Source organism: Scomber japonicus, chromosome 13 (genome assembly GCF_027409825.1).
Source record: "Scomber japonicus isolate fScoJap1 chromosome 13, fScoJap1.pri, whole genome shotgun sequence".
In the NCBI taxonomy this organism is placed as follows: domain Eukaryota; kingdom Metazoa; phylum Chordata; class Actinopteri; order Scombriformes; family Scombridae; genus Scomber; species Scomber japonicus.
The window spans coordinates 32,526,589-32,543,280 of NC_070590.1; the positions used below are offsets into that span (position 1 = coordinate 32,526,589).

Here is a 16,692-nt window from a genome sequence, read left to right on the forward strand (position 1 = left end):
TCGGGATGCTGTCGTGGTGGTCAGAGGAGATCCTCTCCCTGATGCTCCTTCCCACCTGCCTCACCCAGAGAGCCAGGCCGCTGCTGCTGTGACCTTTTGCTGTGTGGCTCCGGCTCCTTCATCCGAATGGGCACAGAGGCGATTCTTCTTTGTGGCTGTGTCCTAGGCCTGCTGCCTGCAGCTACGGCCGTTTTGACCGTTGCTGCGGCCATTCGGATCACAGCCACGGGGGGGATCTGCATGTGCTTTCTTACCAGCAAGTTTCTGGAGGTCCATGTGGCGTCTTTGATGGCGGCTAGGGTGAGCCACTGTTTTGCAAAGTCTTTGGATGGTATTTTTTGCTGGCTCACCCCATATAGCACTAGTTGTGCTGTGAGGACCTCCCTTGCTGGTAAGTACGGGAATTGCAAGGAGCCGGCCGTTGCCCACTGGTCTACAGCAGCACTGCACTCCCAGAGCAGATGCCTCACCGACTCAGGCGCGCCACAACCAGGTCGGGGGCAGGTTGAGTGTGTTGACATGCCCCGGGAGTGCATGACGGACCTGACCGGGAGGATCTCATGAGCCACCATCCATGACAGGTCCCGGAGTCTGTTAGGGAGAGCAGGATGGTTGACGTTGCGCCAAACTGTTGTGGGCTCGCCGGGTGCGAGCCCGCGCACCGGACTCACTGGTTCCCGCTCCTGCACAACGGAGACAAGTGATCTGTGGTTAGTTAAAATCTGCAACTCCTCATGCTCAAGTCGTTCAAAATCCATAAAAACAGTAATCAAATCAGGTGCTAAAATGTCCCAAAAAGTCAAATAAAACTCCAAGGGAAGTCCATCTTGTCCAGGGGACTTCCCTTTTTTAAAACCAGTCATACAGTTATTTAACTCTAAAAAAGTAAAATCCTGGGATAAAAGCACACTTTTGTTTACTGTTTTTACAATGAATTTTAAAACTTCGGTCATGATGTCCATTTTTACAGGTTTTTCTTTGTACAGGTTTGAATAAAATGTTTCAATTGTTTCTTTAATATCGCCCATTGTTTCAGTTGTGCACCCATCTTCTTTTTTCAGCTTTGTAATGCCCCCCCCCCCCCCCCTTTATTCATAATTTTCCTGAAAAAATAGCGTGTGCACTTTTCACCCTCCTCTATTTCCCGTTCTCTGCTCCTTAAAATGACACCTTTGCTTTTAATTTCTGATAAAACTGACATCTCTTTTTTAACTTGCTTAATTTCCTCATTAAAATCCATGCCAATCTGGTTTAGGTTAAAATAACGTTGTAGTCGTTTCTGCAGTCCCATCATGCGTCTGTATTCCCTGTTCTTTCGTTTCTTACCTGCCTGCCTAAAGAAAGTCTGCGTCTTTCCCTTCACCATTTCCCACCAGTGTGCACGTGTTTCGTAGAAGTCTTGAAGGGTCTGCCACTCTTTGTACCGCTCCCTGAACTGCCTAACTAACTCCCTATCTTCTAAAAGGGAGCAGTTGAGTTTCCACAGACCACTTCCTGATGTCACGCCCGAAGAGAGTGAAAGGGTGCAAGAGAGCATAAGGTGATCGGAGAAGAAAACAGGAGTTAATCTAGCATCGGTGGGTGGGCAGTCCCGTGTAAAAACATAATCTATGCGAGAGGCTCTGGTGCCATCACCACTGAACCAGGTGAAGCCCTCCTCTCTGGGATGCATGATTTTAAAACAGTCCTGAAGTTTAAAATCTCTACAAATGCCCTGCAATAAAACCGATGTTTTGTCTACTTTAAAATCTTCCCCTGCTCTCCTCCTATCCTCCCTACTTAGAATACAGTTAAAATCCCCCCCTACAACTAAAGGTGCCCTACCTAGCATGTGGGACTGCAAGTCTTCTAAAAGGTCATACCTGTCGTTCTTGTCGTTAAAACCGTAAATATTTAAAAGGTTGAAATCCTGTCCCATAAAAGCCAAATGTGCTAAAAGTGCCCGACTGTCTCTCACCACAGTGCTGCCCTTCACCAGAGCTTGAGGGTTTTTGATTAAAATGGCCACTCCGTCATTTTTGTTTTGATTGGATCCACTCCATATTGACATTTTTGGCCACATCTCCTCCCACTGTCTGTAATGTTTTAAAAACGGTAGGCTGCATTCCTGCAATAAAAACACATCTGACTTAAAGGAACTTAAAAAGGGTAAAACACTCTGGGCTCTAACTCTCGACTTCACACTTCTCACATTAATGGTAGAGAAGGTCAGTGTCATGAGTATGGTTAAAAACAACAGGTAAGACATTTTAAAAGACTCAGAGGGTGTTAAAAACACATTTAAAAAACAGTTAGGTAATTTCTTGTGAACAGAGCTCTTCCTTCATCTCTGCGGGTGAAAAATGAAGGGTTTGAGCTCTGTTCCCCTTTGGGACTCTGGGGGTTGGCCTCTGCTGCAATGTTGCATTTAATTTGGAGTCCCTGGGGGTCGATTGCAGAGCAATTGTTAAAAAAGAAACCTCATTGGGTGAATCGGAAGGGAAGACTCTGGGCTCCTCCACAGATGAACTGTCTGAGTGAGCCGCAACTCTTCCCTTCTTCTCCAACACAATGGGAGAATCCGAGGACAATTCAGACAAAGGCCTCTTAGTTTGCTGGGCATTGGGGAGGGAGGCATCTTCACTATCATCCTGTGGTTGGTCTTCCTTACTAGCTCCGCCTTCTGCCTGCACCACCCCATCCTCTGGACTACTCTCCATTGGAGGGGTAAATGCAGGCCCCTCCCTCACTCCCTCCTCACCTGTTCCCTCTCTTCCAATCACAGGATTTGGAGGGAGATTTGAATTTTTCCTGCCCAGCAACTTCAATTTGCTCTCCTAACTGTTCTGTCTGTCCGCCATCTTTTCTCTTTTCTGTGACTTTTGCAGCCTCCAATTTGTTGGCAAATGACTTTGGGCAATCTCTGAACAGGTGGTTTGTTTCCCCACAAAGATTGCATCGTCTGCCATTGGTGCACTCTTCAAAAGTGGGTCCAATTTCTCTGCATTTTCCACATACGATCTGCTGACATGCTTCAACCAGGTGCCCATGCTCACCACACTTGCGGCAGAGTTTGGGTTGGCCCTGGTAATGGATATAGCCCCTGTTCTCTCCCAGAACTACCATAGACGGCAGATGTTTCAAGCCCTGGAAGCCTTGGGGGTCCTGCCATTGTTGGATGGGGACCCTCCAAGCGCAATTCCAGATGCCGTCCTCATCTCTCACTTTCGTAGCCTGGCCTTTAACAGTGCAATATCTCCCCAGCCACAAACAAATGTCATCTGCATTCACTGTTTCATTGAACATTCTGACAATAACGGTTTTCAACGTATTGTCAGTCAGTTTCTCCACATTGAACACAGCAAATTGGGGTTTTACATTTTCAAATCTTATCCAAAATTCTCTGAGCAACACAGCAGTTTGAAAGCTTAAATCAAATCCCTTGTTATATGGCAATGTTAAAATGCAGTTTAAGTCTTCTGGCTTAAATTTCAACGTACCTTGAATCAATTTTCTGGAGAAGTCCAGCCTCGACATCTTCATGGATTCAACATCCTTGTTGGCAAAAGTAAAACGGACACTGAAAAACACGTCTTACTGAGGAAGGCCGCCCGCTTGTCTTTTCACAAACACAATGAGACTCTGCCAAACGGCAAAGCCTGCCAAAAATAGATCTAACTCGTGGGTGTTCCTCTCCACGGAAGTCTTTAGTAAAAGGCGAAAGACTTGTACGTGATGAAGAGAAAGCCGAGTAAGTACGCCCCGCTCACCAACAGCAGACGAACACAACAGTGGTCCCAGTCACCCCCTTCACGGTGAGCCCCGACATGGTGAAAGGAATCCCAGGCCACACCCATTCCCCTACACCGCGCAGCAAGAGCAAGGCGCCAACTTTTTCTTGTCATGTTTTTAGATTTTGTGAAATGCGGCAAAGAGCTCCAGGCTTTCCAGCCACAGGACTAACGTCCTACTCGGGTGTTCCAGAGGAGCAAGGGTCAAAATGTGGAAATGCTGCAAGTACACAGGCAGACAGGTGCTGCTTCCCTTTTACTCCCCCGTGGGAAGAATGACCCCTTGGCCGCGGTGCGGTCCGGAGGGCAGTGGGCAGCACCCTTGCATGAAGCATGAAAAGAGCGATCAATCCCCTCGTGTGACCCATAGCAGGACAACCGAGAGCCTCTCAGACACACCCTGTGGACTCATCTCTATGACAAGCCCCGCTGTGGAATGTCCTTCATGCCAAACCTCTTATGCCCCCACAATCTCCCTCTTTGTGTGCCGCCCCAAGGTGCAAATCTCACACCGTGTCACGCTGCACTTTCCCCCCTATTCGACGCAGGTGATTAGAGATACTGATGAAGATCCAGCAGGGGGCATGTCTGCTCTCCTTGAGACAGGCAACCTGCCATCTGCTGTGACTCAATCCCCCTGGCCAAAGTTGTATCAAATAATTCATAGGAAACAAAGATAACTTATCATTTTCACCCATTTTCAAGGGTGCTTGAACAACCTTGAAATGGATCTAAACTCGTCAGTGCTGCTAGACCGGCCTACCTACTCAGTTAAGCCTCTTTTTCATATTAAACATAGAGAGAGGGGGGTGCACCGTTCCTGGAGGTACTGCAATACCGGGTCGATGCGTGGAGTGGACGGAGCAAGCCCCTATTCCATCTCCCTGCTCCAAAAAGCAATTTAATATATGGTCCCCGGGTAGGGGACGTATCAGATATTAAACTGATAAGAACAGATACTACACTTGATCTTAGCCAAAAGGCCGAGAAGCGATGACCGGAAAAGTGTCGGAGTTGAAGGAGTGATCCTCTGCAGCGTCAGTCCCGCTCACGGTGTCACAGAGTCCAATGCGAGGAAGTAACTTGGAGCTGCATTCTATCAAAAGATAAGACGACCGTTTTGTGTTCAAAAGGACATCCGTCTCTACACGAGTCAATGGAGAATTCACCAATTTCTCACTTGGTTTCTAACCTCAGTAAGCGTTTAGTTTTCTTTCAACAACTTATCAGGGGAGAGCGCGAACGCAGTCACCCACTACCAGAAATTATGCAATCGAGATTCCCACATTTGGGGAATTCGCAGAGGTCAGCACAACCGGAGTGCAATGGTTGAGCCTCGCCCTGGGTGAACCACCTACTTGATCATGGTATCTCCCTTGCCAGGTAAGTATGAGTTGTACAGATCCGAGCCAAGGACGTCTTTCACAGACACGGCACCCGGACCGATGGTGCACCTTCCAAACATCATCCAAACACACACACGCCGCATGAGGCTGTGGATCTGCAGAGTCACAACTTTGCATGCAGCTTCCTGCTCTATGAATAAGGATTACAAAGGATTGCTGTATATGAGCACAGATTTCTAGAGTGTGCAACCTCACTACAGTGCTGACATAGCTACTCAATTGTACATTGGCAGTCATGGGCAATTCTAGGATCAGGCTCGCAAAATAATTAAAGTTGTATAAAATAATTCATAGGAAACAAAGATAATTTGCTCATTTTCAAGGGTGCTTGAACAACCTTGAAATGGATCTAAACTCGTCAGTGCTGCTAGACCGGCCTACCTACTCAGTTAAGTCTCTTTTTCATATTAAACATAGAGAGAGGGGGGTGCACCGTTCCTGGAGGTACTGCAATACCGGGTCGATGCGTGGAGTGGACGGAGCAAGCCCCTATTCCATCTCCCTGCTCCAAAAAGCAATTTAATATATGGTCCCCGGGTAGGGGACGTATCAGATATTAAACTGATAAGAACAGATACTACACTTGATCTTAGCCAAAAGGCCGAGAAGCGATGACCGGAAAAGTGTCGGAGTTGAAGGAGTGATCCTCTGCAGCGTCAGTCCCGCTCACGGTGTCACAGAGTCCAATGCGAGGAAGTAACTTGGAGCTGCATTCTATCAAAAGATAAGACGACCGTTTTGTGTTCAAAAGGACATCCGTCTCTACACGAGTCAATGGAGAATTCACCAATTTCTCACTTGGTTTCTAACCTCAGTAAGCGTTTAGTTTTCTTTCAACAACTTATCAGGGGAGAGCGCGAACGCAGTCCCCCACTACCAGAAATTATGCAATCGAGATTCCCACATTTGGGGAATTCGCAGAGGTCAGCACAACCGGAGTGCAATGGTTGAGCCTCGCCCTGGGTGAACCACCTTCTTGATCATGGTATCTCCCTTGCCAGGTAAGTATGAGTTGTACAGATCCGAGCCAAGGAAGTCTTTCACAGACACGGCACCCGGACCGATGGTGCACCTTCCAAACATCATCCAAACACACACACGCCGCATGAGGCTGTGGATCTGCAGAGTCACAACTTTGCATGCAGCTTCCTGCTCTATGAATAAGGATTACAAAGGATTGCTGTATATGAGCACAGATTTCTAGAGTGTGCAACCTCACTACAGTGCTGACATAGCTACTCAATTGTACATTGGCAGTCATGAGTCAAGATAATTTGCTCATTTTCAAGGGTGCTTGAACAACCTTGAAATGGATCTAAACTCGTCAGTGCTGCTAGACCGGCCTACCTACTCAGTTAAGTCTCTTTTTCATATTAAACATAGAGAGAGGGGAGTGCACCGTTCCTGGAGGTACTGCAATACCGGGTCGATGCATGGAGTGGACGGAGCAAGCCCCTATTCCATCTCCCTGCTCCAAAAAGCAATTTAATATATGGTCCCCGGGTAGGGGACGTATCAGATATTAAACTGATAAGAACAGATTTTTTTTTTTTTTTTTCGAAAAAGTTTTATTGACACTCGTTCAAATTATTTCAAACAATGATTTACATTTTAGATAAAATATTCACATGTGAACATAGTATATACAATGAATTACAATAAATATGTGCAGTATGTAAAACCATATTTAAAACAATAAAACCAATTGTTCTAAAATGGTAATACAGGTTAAATAGCTGTTCATTTGTAAAACATATGTCAGGTGTTTATGTGATTGAGTGTCCATTAAAAGTCCATAAAAAGGAGTGCATCCGTTAAAAAGGTTTTTTTTTTTCAATTCTATCTTTGTGCAGGAGCGCAGTGAGTCCCTACCAAGGGTAACTCATTCTGCTCCCCCAAACATTTGGTCTCTCGGGATGCTGTCGTGGTGGTCAGAGGAGATCCTCTCCCTGATGCTCCTTCCCACCTGCCTCACCCAGAGAGCCAGGCCGCTGCTGCTGTGACCTTTTGCTGTGTGGCTCCGGCTCCTTCATCCGAATGGGCACAGAGGCGATTCTTCTTTGTGGCTGTGTCCTAGGCCTGCTGCCTGCAGCTACGGCCGTTTTGACCGTTGCTGCGGCCATTCGGATCACAGCCACGGGGGGGATCTGCATGTGCTTTCTTACCAGCAAGTTTCTGGAGGTCCATGTGGCGTCTTTGATGGCGGCTAGGGTGAGCCACTGTTTTGCAAAGTCTTTGGATGGTATTTTTTGCTGGCTCACCCCATATAGCACTAGTTGTGCTGTGAGGACCTCCCTTGCTGGTAAGTACGGGAATTGCAAGGAGCCGGCCGTTGCCCACTGGTCTACAGCAGCACTGCACTCCCAGAGCAGATGCCTCACCGACTCAGGCGCGCCACAACCAGGTCGGGGGCAGGTTGAGTGCGTTGACATGCCCCGGGAGTGCATGACGGACCTGACCGGGAGGATCTCATGAGCCACCATCCATGACAGGTCCCGGAGTCTGTTAGGGAGAGCAGGATGGTTGACGTTGCGCCAAACTGTTGTGGGCTCGCCGGGTGCGAGCCCGCGCACCGGACTCACTGGTTCCCGCTCCTGCACAACGGAGACAAGTGATCTGTGGTTAGTTAAAATCTGCAACTCCTCATGCTCAAGTCGTTCAAAATCCATAAAAACAGTAATCAAATCAGGTGCTAAAATGTCCCAAAAAGTCAAATAAAACTCCAAGGGAAGTCCATCTTGTCCAGGGGACTTCCCTTTTTTAAAACCAGTCATACAGTTATTTAACTCTAAAAAAGTAAAATCCTGGGATAAAAGCACACTTTTGTTTACTGTTTTTACAATGAATTTTAAAAATTCGGTCATGATGTCCATTTTTACAGGTTTTTCTTTGTACAGGTTTGAATAAAATGTTTCAATTGTTTCTTTAATATCGCCCATTGTTTCAGTTGTGCACCCATCTTCTTTTTTCAGCTTTGTAATGCCCCCCCCCCCCCCCCCCCTTTATTCATAATTTTCCTGAAAAAATAGCGTGTGCACTTTTCACCCTCCTCTATTTCCCGTTCTCTGCTCCTTAAAATGACACCTTTGCTTTTAATTTCTGATAAAACTGACATCTCTTTTTTAACTTGCTTAATTTCCTCATTAAAATCCATGCCAATCTGGTTTAGGTTAAAATAACGTTGTAGTCGTTTCTGCAGTCCCATCATGCGTCTGTATTCCCTGTTCCTTCGTTTCTTACCTGCCTGCCTAAAGAAAGTCTGCGTCTTTCCCTTCACCATTTCCCACCAGTGTGCACGTGTTTCGTAGAAGTCTTGAAGGGTCTGCCACTCTTTGTACCGCTCCCTGAACTGCCTAACTAACTCCCTATCTTCTAAAAGGGAGCAGTTGAGTTTCCACAGACCACTTCCTGATGTCACGCCCGAAGAGAGTGAAAGGGTGCAAGAGAGCATAAGGTGATCGGAGAAGAAAACAGGAGTTAATCTAGCATCGGTGGGTGGGCAGTCCCGTGTAAAAACATAATCTATGCGAGAGGCTCTGGTGCCATCACCACCGAACCAGGTGAAGCCCTCCTCTCTGGGATGCATGATTTTAAAACAGTCCTGAAGTTTAAAATCTCTACAAATGCCCTGCAATAAAACCGATGTTTTGTCTACTTTAAAATCTTCCCCTGCTCTCCTCCTATCCTCCCTACTTAGAATACAGTTAAAATCCCCCCCTACAACTAAAGGTGCCCTACCTAGCATGTGGGACTGCAAGTCTTCTAAAAGGTCATACCTGTCGTTCTTGTCGTTAAAACCGTAAATATTTAAAAGGTTGAAATCCTGTCCCATAAAAGCCAAATGTGCTAAAAGTGCCCGACTGTCTCTCACCACAGTGCTGCCCTTCACCAGAGCTTGAGGGTTTTTGATTAAAATGGCCACTCCGTCATTTTTGTTTTGATTGGATCCACTCCATATTGACATTTTTGGCCACATCTCCTCCCACTGTCTGTAATGTTTTAAAAACGGTAGGCTGCATTCCTGCAATAAAAACACATCTGACTTAAAGGAACTTAAAAAGGGTAAAACACTCTGGGCTCTAACTCTCGACTTCACACTTCTCACATTAATGGTAGAGAAGGTCAGTGTCATGAGTATGGTTAAAAACAACAGGTAAGACATTTTAAAAGACTCAGAGGGTGTTAAAAACACATTTAAAAAACAGTTAGGTAATTTCTTGTGAACAGAGCTCTTCCTTCATCTCTGCGGGTGAAAAATGAAGGGTTTGAGCTCTGTTCCCCTTTGGGACTCTGGGGGTTGGCCTCTGCTGCAATGTTGCATTTAATTTGGAGTCCCTGGGGGTCGATTGCAGAGCAATTGTTAAAAAAGAAACCTCATTGGGTGAATCGGAAGGGAAGACTCTGGGCTCCTCCACAGATGAACTGTCTGAGTGAGCCGCAACTCTTCCCTTCTTCTCCAACACAATGGGAGAATCCGAGGACAATTCAGACAAAGGCCTCTTAGTTTGCTGGGCATTGGGGAGGGAGGCATCTTCACTATCATCCTGTGGTTGGTCTTCCTTACTAGCTCCGCCTTCTGCCTGCACCACCCCATCCATTGGAGGGGTAAATGCAGGCCCCTCCCTCACTCCCTCCTCACCTGTTCCCTCTCTTCCAATCACAGGATTTGGAGGGAGATTTGAATTTTCCTGCCCAGCAACTTCAATTTGCTCTCCTAACTGTTCTGTCTGTCCGCCATCTTTTCTCTTTTCTGTGACTTTTGCAGCCTTCAATTTGTTGGCAAATGACTTTGGGCAATCTCTGAACAGGTGGTTTGTTTCCCCACAAAGATTGCATCGTCTGCCATTGGTGCACTCTTCAAAAGTGGGTCCAATTTCTCTGCATTTTCCACATACGATCTGCTGACATGCTTCAACCAGGTGCCCATGCTCACCACACTTGCGGCAGAGTTTGGGTTGGCCCTGGTAATGGGTATAGCCCCTGTTCTCTCCCAGAACTACCATAGACGGCAGATGTTTCAAGCCCTGGAAGCCTTGGGGGTCCTGCCATTGTTGGATGGGGACCCTCCAAGCGCAATTCCAGATGCCGTCCTCATCTCTCACTTTCGTAGCCTGGCCTTTAACAGTGCAATATCTCCCCAGCCACAAACAAATGTCATCTGCATTCACTGTTTCATTGAACATTCTGACAATAACGGTTTTCAACGTATTGTCAGTCAGTTTCTCCACATTGAACACAGCAAATTGGGGTTTTACATTTTCAAATCTTATCCAAAATTCTCTGAGCAACACAGCAGTTTGAAAGCTTAAATCAAATCCCTTGTTATATGGCAATGTTAAAATGCAGTTTAAGTCTTCTGGCTTAAATTTCAACGTACCTTGAATCAATTTTCTGGAGAAGTCCAGCCTCGACATCTTCATGGATTCAACATCCTTGTTGGCAAAAGTAAAACGGACACTGAAAAACACGTCTTACTGAGGAAGGCCGCCCGCTTGTCTTTTCACAAACACAATGAGACTCTGCCAAACGGCAAAGCCTGCCAAAAATAGATCTAACTCGTGGGTGTTCCTCTCCACGGAAGTCTTTAGTAAAAGGCGAAAGACTTGTACGTGATGAAGAGAAAGCCGAGTAAGTACGCCCCGCTCACCAACAGCAGACGAACACAACAGTGGTCCCAGTCACCCCCTTCACGGTGAGCCCCGACATGGTGAAAGGAATCCCAGGCCACACCCATTCCCCTACACCGCGCAGCAAGAGCAAGGCGCCAACTTTTTCTTGTCATGTTTTTAGATTTTGTGAAATGCGGCAAAGAGCTCCAGGCTTTCCAGCCACAGGACTAACGTCCTACTCGGGTGTTCCAGAGGAGCAAGGGTCAAAATGTGGAAATGCTGCAAGTACACAGGCAGACAGGTGCTGCTTCCCTTTTACTCCCCCGTGGGAAGAATGACCCCTTGGCCGCGGTGCGGTCCGGAGGGCAGTGGGCAGCACCCTTGCATGAAGCATGAAAAGAGCGATCAATCCCCTCGTGTGACCCATAGCAGGACAACCGAGAGCCTCTCAGACACACCCTGTGGACTCATCTCTATGACAAGCCCCGCTGTGGAATGTCCTTCATGCCAAACCTCTTATGCCCCCACAATCTCCCTCTTTGTGTGCCGCCCCAAGGTGCAAATCTCACACCGTGTCACGCTGCACTTTCCCCCCTATTCGACGCAGGTGATTAGAGATACTGATGAAGATCCAGCAGGGGGCATGTCTGCTCTCCTTGAGACAGGCAACCTGCCATCTGCTGTGACTCAATCCCCCTGGCCAAAGTTGTATCATATAATTCATAGGAAACAAAGATGACTTGCTCATTTTCAAGGGTGCTTGAACAACCTTGAAATGGATCTAAACTCGTCAGTGCTGCTAGACCGGCCTACCTACTCAGTTAAGCCTCTTTTTCATATTAAACATAGAGAGAGAGGGGGTGCACCGTTCCTGGAGGTACTGCAATACCGGGTCGATGCGTGGAGTGGACGGAGCAAGCCCCTATTCCATCTCCCTGCTCCAAAAAGCAATTTAATATATGGTCCCCGGGTAGGGGACGTATCAGATATTAAACTGATAAGAACAGATACTACACTTGATCTTAGCCAAAAGGCCGAGAAGCGATGACCGGAAAAGTGTCGGAGTTGAAGGAGTGATCCTCTGCAGCGTCAGTCCCGCTCACGGTGTCACAGAGTCCAATGCGAGGAAGTAACTTGGAGCTGCATTCTATCAAAAGATAAGACGACCGTTTTGTGTTCAAAAGGACATCCGTCTCTACACGAGTCAATGGAGAATTCACCAATTTCTCACCTCAGTAAGCGTTTAGTTTTCTTTCAACAACTTATCAGGGGAGAGCGCGAACGCAGTCCCCCACTACCAGAAATTATGCAATCGAGATTCCCACATTTGGGGAATTCGCAGAGGTCAGCACAACCGGAGTGCAATGGTTGAGCCTCGCCCTGGGTGAACCACCTTCTTGATCATGGTATCTCCCTTGCCAGGTAAGTATGAGTTGTACAGATCCGAGCCAAGGAAGTCTTTCACAGACACGGCACCCGGACCGATGGTGCACCTTCCCAAACATCATCCAAACACACACACGCCGCATGAGGCTGTGGATCTGCAGAGTCACAACTTTGCATGCAGCTTCCTGCTCTATGAATAAGGATTACAAAGGATTGCTGTATATGAGCACAGATTTCTAGAGTGTGCAACCTCACTACAGTGCTGACATAGCTACTCAATTGTACATTGGCAGTCATGGGCAATTCTAGGATCAGGCTCGCAAAATAATTAAAGTTGTATAAAATAATTCATAGGAAACAAAGATAATTTGCTCATTTTCAAGGGTGCTTGAACAACCTTGAAATGGATCTAAACTCGTCAGTGCTGCTAGACCGGCCTACCTACTCAGTTAAGTCTCTTTTTCATATTAAACATAGAGAGAGGGGGGTGCACCGTTCCTGGAGGTACTACAATACCGGGTCGATGCGTGGAGTGGACGGAGCAAGCCCCTATTCCATCTCCCTGCTCCAAAAAGCAATTTAATATATGGTCCCCGGGTAGGGGACGTATCAGATATTAAACTGATAGGAACAGATACTACACTTGATCTTAGCCAAAAGGCCGAGAAGCGATGACCGGAAAAGTGTCGGAGTTGAAGGAGTGATCCTCTGCAGCGTCAGTCCCGCTCACGGTTTCACAGAGTCCAATGCGAGGAAGTAACTTGGAGCTGCATTCTATCAAAAGATAAGACGACCGTTTTGTGTTCAAAAGGACATCCGTCTCTACACGAGTCAATGGAGAATTCACCAATTTCTCACTTGGTTTCTAACCTCAGTAAGCGTTTAGTTTTCTTTCAACAACTTATCAGGGGAGAGCGCGAACGCAGTCCCCCACTACCAGAAATTATGCAATCGAGATTCCCACATTTGGGGAATTCGCAGAGGTCAGCACAACCGGAGTGCAATGGTCGAGCCTCGCCCTGGGTGAACCACCTTCTTGATCATGGTATCTCCCTTGCCAGGTAAGTATGAGTTGTACAGCTCCGAGCCAAGGACGTCTTTCACAGACACGGCACCCGGACCGATGGTGCACCTTCCAAACATCATCCAAACACACACACGCCGCATGAGGCTGTGGATCTGCAGAGTCACAACTTTGCATGCAGCTTCCTGCTCTATGAATAAGGATTACAAAGGATTGCTGTATATGAGCACAGATTTCTAGAGTGTGCAACCTCACTACAGTGCTGACATAGCTACTCAATTGTACATTGGCAGTCATGAGTCAAGATAATTTGCTCATTTTCAAGGGTGCTTGAACAACCTTGAAATGGATCTAAACTCGTCAGTGCTGCTAGACCGGCCTACCTACTCAGTTAAGTCTCTTTTTCATATTAAACATAGAGAGAGGGGAGTGCACCGTTCCTGGAGGTACTGCAATACCGGGTCGATGCGTGGAGTGGACGGAGCAAGCCCCTATTCCATCTCCCTGCTCCAAAAAGCAATTTAATATATGGTCCCCGGGTAGGAGACGTATCAGATATTAAACTGATAAGAACAGATTTTTTTTTTTTTTTCGAAAAAGTTTTATTGACACTGGTTCAAATTATTTCAAACAATGATTTACATTTTAGATAAAATATTCACATGTGGACATAGTATATACAATGAATTACAATAAATATGTGCAGTATGTAAAACCATATTTAAAACAATAAAACCAATTGTTCTAAAATGGTAATACAGGTTAAATAGCTGTTCATTTGTAAAACATATGTCAGGTGTTTATGTGATTGAGTGTCCATTAAAAGTCCATAAAAAGGAGTGCATCCGTTAAAAAGGGTTTTTTTTTTCAATTCTATCTTTGTGCAGGAGCGCAGTGAGTCCCTACCAAGGGTAACTCATTCTGCTCCCCCAAACATTTGGTCTCTCGGGATGCTGTCGTGTTCCCACCTGCCTCACCCAGAGAGCCAGGCCGCTGCTGCTGTGACCTTTTGCTGTGTGGCTCCGGCTCCTTCATCCCAATGGGCACAGAGGCGATTCTTCTTTGTGGCTGTGTCCTAGGCCTGCCGCCTGCAGCTACGGCCGTTTTGACCGTTGCTGCGGCCATTCGGATCACAGCCACGGGGGGGATCTGCATGTGCTTTCTTACCAGCAAGTTTCTGGAGGTCCATGTGGCGTCTTTGATGGCGGCTGGGGTGAGCCACTGTTTTGCAAAGTCTTTGGATGGTATTTTTTGCTGGCTCACCCCATATAGCACTAGTTGTGCTGTGAGGACCTCCCTTGCTGGTAAGTACGGGAATTGCAAGGAGCCGGCCGTTGCCCACTGGTCTACAGCAGCACTGCACTCCCAGAGCAGATGCCTCACCGACTCAGGCGCGCCACAACCAGGTCGGGGGCAGGTTGAGTGCGTTGACATGCCCCGGGAGTGCATGACGGACCTGACCGGGAGGATCTCATGAGCCACCATCCATGACAGGTCCCGGAGTCTGTTAGGGAGAGCAGGATGGTTGACGTTGCGCCAAACTGTTGTGGGCTCGCCGGGTGCGAGCCCGCGCACCGGACTCACTGGTTCCCGCTCCTGCACAACGGAGACAAGTGATCTGTGGTTAGTTAAAATCTGCAACTCCTCATGCTCAAGGTTAAAATGCCTTAAAAACTTCTGAATAAAAACATAGGCTGGTGGCAGGTTAAAAGACACAGGTATTCTTAGGTCCACATGTAAAATCTTAAGTTTTCTGAGGTAGGACCCCATCCAGAAGCGTGTCATTGCAGTTGTCTTGGGGTTTCTGGATGGGGTCATGGCTATTTTCATGTGTACTGTAGTGTATGTGCTTCCTAAAAACAGGTGCAGATCCGGTACTTCTTTTCCTCCTTTCTCCTTTGGCCTTTTCATAATTTCTCTCTTCAATCTTTCCCACTTGGATCCCCACAGAAAGTAAAAAATGGCTCGCTCCAGATTTAAAAGCACATGCCTAGGAGGAATAAAAACAGAACTGATCAATAAAAGCAAAGGTAAAATCACTGCTTTGATGATTAAAACCTTTCCTTCCATGGTCAGTCCTCTAAGTCCCCAGTATCCTAGTCTTTGTCTGACTTTCCCTACCACGTCTGGCCAATTTGTTTTCCCTTCCCCCTCCCTGTCAAATTTAATTCCCAGTATTTTTTGGTCAGTCTGGGTCACAGTCAGGGGGAGTCCTGTCGTCTCAGTCGCCGTCCATGGTCCATAAAATTGGGCTTGGGTCTTTTCTCTATTTAATTTCGACCCAGAGGCCTGTCCAAACCAGTCAGTCAAGTCCAGGGTCCTGTTGACAGATAAAAGGTCGGTACATAAAATATTCACGTCGTCCATGTATAGGTTACACCTGTTTTCCAGTCCCCCACTCCCCGGCAGTCCTACCCTATTGATTCGTTGGTCCTTTCTCAAGACCTGTGCCAGTGGTTCTATGCAGATGATGTAGAGGAGGGCAGATAACGGACACCCCTGACGGACACCGCAGTTAATCCCACCCACCGGTACAGCAATCCCACCCAAGCTATAAATCTTTCCGGGAACCCCATTTTTCGCAGGACCTGGAAGAGGTACTGGTGCGAGACCCGATCAAATGCTTTCTCAAAATCTAAATTTAGTACTACTAGCCGGATGTTTCTGTCTCTCGCGTAACAGATGGTGTCTCTGATCAGTACGAGGCTGTCAGTGATCTTCCTCCCCGGGATGGCACAGGCTTGATCCGGGTGAATCACGTCTTCTAAAAACATAGACATACGTGTCGCTAAAAGTTTGCTAAAAAGTTTACAGTCAAAGTTTAAAAGCGTGATTGGTCTCCAGTTTTTCAGGTCAGTCTTGTCATTGTGTTTATAAAGGAGAGTCACTATCCCTACTCTAAAACTGTCAGGAAGCCGGTCAAGTCGTTCAAAATCCATAAAAACAGTAATCAAATCAGGTGCTAAAATGTCCCAAAAAGTCAAATAAAACTCCAAGGGAAGTCCATCTTGTCCAGGGGACTTCCCTTTTTTAAAACCAGTCATACATTTATTTAACTCTAAAAAAGTAAAAGCCTGGGATAAAAGCACACTTTTGTTTACTGTTTTTACAATGAATTTTAAAACTTCGGTCATGATGTCCATTTTTACAGGTTTTTCTTTGTACAGGTTTGAATAAAATGTTTCAATTGTTTCTTTAATATCGCCCATTGTTTCAGTTGTGCACCCATCTTCTTTTTTCAGCTTTGTAATGCCCCCCCCCCCCCCCCCCCCTTTATTCATAATTTTCCTGAAAAAATACCGTGTGCACTTTTCACCCTCCTCTATTTCCCGTTCTCTGCTCCTTAAAATGACACCTTTGCTTTTAATTTCTGATAAAACTGACATCTCTTTTTTAACTTGCTTAATTTCCTCATTAAAATCCATGCCAATCTGGTTTAGGTTAAAATAACGTTGTAGTCGTTTCTGCAGTCCCATCATGCGTCTGTATTCCCTGTT

The 16,692-nt window shown here is 46.6% G+C and overlaps 11 non-coding genes and 1 pseudogene across 11 annotated transcripts; all 12 read right to left on the minus strand.

Annotated features, from left to right (window-relative positions):
* Nucleotides 1–3,618: 3,618 nt before the first annotated feature.
* On the minus strand, nucleotides 3,619–3,734 carry LOC128371996 (U5 spliceosomal RNA). Its single transcript, XR_008322848.1, has one exon. It is a non-coding gene; the product is annotated as a U5 spliceosomal RNA (small nuclear RNA).
* Nucleotides 3,735–4,574: 840 nt separating this feature from the next.
* Nucleotides 4,575–4,765, minus strand: LOC128372051 (U2 spliceosomal RNA). Its single transcript, XR_008322899.1, has one exon. It is a non-coding gene; the product is annotated as a U2 spliceosomal RNA (small nuclear RNA).
* Nucleotides 4,766–4,997: 232 nt separating this feature from the next.
* On the minus strand, nucleotides 4,998–5,161 carry LOC128372036 (U1 spliceosomal RNA). The gene has a single exon (XR_008322885.1). It is a non-coding gene; the product is annotated as a U1 spliceosomal RNA (small nuclear RNA).
* Nucleotides 5,162–5,598: 437 nt separating this feature from the next.
* Nucleotides 5,599–5,789, minus strand: LOC128372052 (U2 spliceosomal RNA). Its single transcript, XR_008322900.1, has one exon. It is a non-coding gene; the product is annotated as a U2 spliceosomal RNA (small nuclear RNA).
* A 232-nt stretch (nucleotides 5,790–6,021) lies between these two features.
* LOC128372007 (U1 spliceosomal RNA) lies at nucleotides 6,022–6,185 on the minus strand. The gene has a single exon (XR_008322858.1). It is a non-coding gene; the product is annotated as a U1 spliceosomal RNA (small nuclear RNA).
* Nucleotides 6,186–6,564: 379 nt separating this feature from the next.
* LOC128371974 (U2 spliceosomal RNA) lies at nucleotides 6,565–6,746 on the minus strand. The gene has a single exon (XR_008322834.1). It is a non-coding gene; the product is annotated as a U2 spliceosomal RNA (small nuclear RNA).
* Nucleotides 6,747–10,692: 3,946 nt separating this feature from the next.
* On the minus strand, nucleotides 10,693–10,808 carry LOC128371997 (U5 spliceosomal RNA). Its single transcript, XR_008322849.1, has one exon. It is a non-coding gene; the product is annotated as a U5 spliceosomal RNA (small nuclear RNA).
* An 832-nt stretch (nucleotides 10,809–11,640) lies between these two features.
* LOC128372044 (U2 spliceosomal RNA) lies at nucleotides 11,641–11,831 on the minus strand. The gene has a single exon (XR_008322892.1). It is a non-coding gene; the product is annotated as a U2 spliceosomal RNA (small nuclear RNA).
* A 220-nt stretch (nucleotides 11,832–12,051) lies between these two features.
* Nucleotides 12,052–12,215, minus strand: LOC128372018 (U1 spliceosomal RNA). Its single transcript, XR_008322868.1, has one exon. It is a non-coding gene; the product is annotated as a U1 spliceosomal RNA (small nuclear RNA).
* A 438-nt stretch (nucleotides 12,216–12,653) lies between these two features.
* Nucleotides 12,654–12,844, minus strand: LOC128372062 (U2 spliceosomal RNA). Its single transcript, XR_008322909.1, has one exon. It is a non-coding gene; the product is annotated as a U2 spliceosomal RNA (small nuclear RNA).
* Nucleotides 12,845–13,076: 232 nt separating this feature from the next.
* Nucleotides 13,077–13,240, minus strand: LOC128372028 (U1 spliceosomal RNA). The gene has a single exon (XR_008322877.1). It is a non-coding gene; the product is annotated as a U1 spliceosomal RNA (small nuclear RNA).
* Nucleotides 13,241–13,619: 379 nt separating this feature from the next.
* Nucleotides 13,620–13,799, minus strand: LOC128371985 (uncharacterized; annotated as a pseudogene).
* Nucleotides 13,800–16,692: the final 2,893 nt, after the last annotated feature.